We start from the raw sequence: 670 nt of genomic DNA, 5'->3' as shown, positions 1-670 counted from the left end.
TGCTGAAATAATAACGTTAAAAAAGCCATTCTTAACATGGGGAGGGTGTTTTGTACATATTCTGTACTTCAACCTTACAATTGAATAAAAAAAGAACATATAAAACTTTAATTAAACTTGGAAATACGATTGAAAAAATAGCGCGGATCAGTAAGTGCATTATTAGCACCAAAGTTTTTTTTTATTCACGTATGTTATAAAGCATGTTGAAATCAATATTTTTTATTGGATTGCAATAAAAAAATTCTTTTAAAGTTTCAGATATTTTAAAAGTTATTGGATGTAAGTTATTTTAAAGTATATGAAAAGAAACTACAATCTCTTGGCCTTTTGGTCAAGATGAAAGTGTAGTATCTGTTCTTCAGATGCTGCACTTCCATTTTTTGTTCTCTTTCGTAAAGTGTAGTATCTGTTCCGGCAGATACTGCAAGCTATGACTAGCTATGACTAGCTATGACTAGCAAAGACCACATGTGGGGGCAACCCCACATGCCTGACCATTAACCAGCTCCCATTTCCCACCTCTCGGGAGCTGGTCCCCTTTTTCCCTTCCCCTTCCCTTCATTCCTCACATTAAAAATCGGCCTTGTGCCTAATTTGCTCGGTGGGGGAGCAAATAAATACCATCTGTTCTTCAGATGCTGCACTTCTATTTCTTGTTCTCTTTCGG

At 36.1% G+C, this 670-nt stretch overlaps 1 pseudogene; it reads left to right on the top strand.

Moving 5' to 3' along the window:
• Positions 1-317: 317 nt before the first annotated feature.
• Positions 318-469, top strand: LOC145271973 (U2 spliceosomal RNA; annotated as a pseudogene).
• The last annotated feature ends 201 nt before the right edge of the window (positions 470-670 follow it).

This window comes from Euprymna scolopes, chromosome 46 (assembly GCF_053919585.1).
Source record: "Euprymna scolopes isolate OS-2025 chromosome 46, ASM5391958v1, whole genome shotgun sequence".
In the NCBI taxonomy this organism is placed as follows: Eukaryota; Metazoa; Mollusca; class Cephalopoda; order Sepiida; family Sepiolidae; genus Euprymna; species Euprymna scolopes.
Note: the sequence above shows the minus strand (reverse complement) of the source record. Positions and strands in the feature narration are given on the sequence as shown.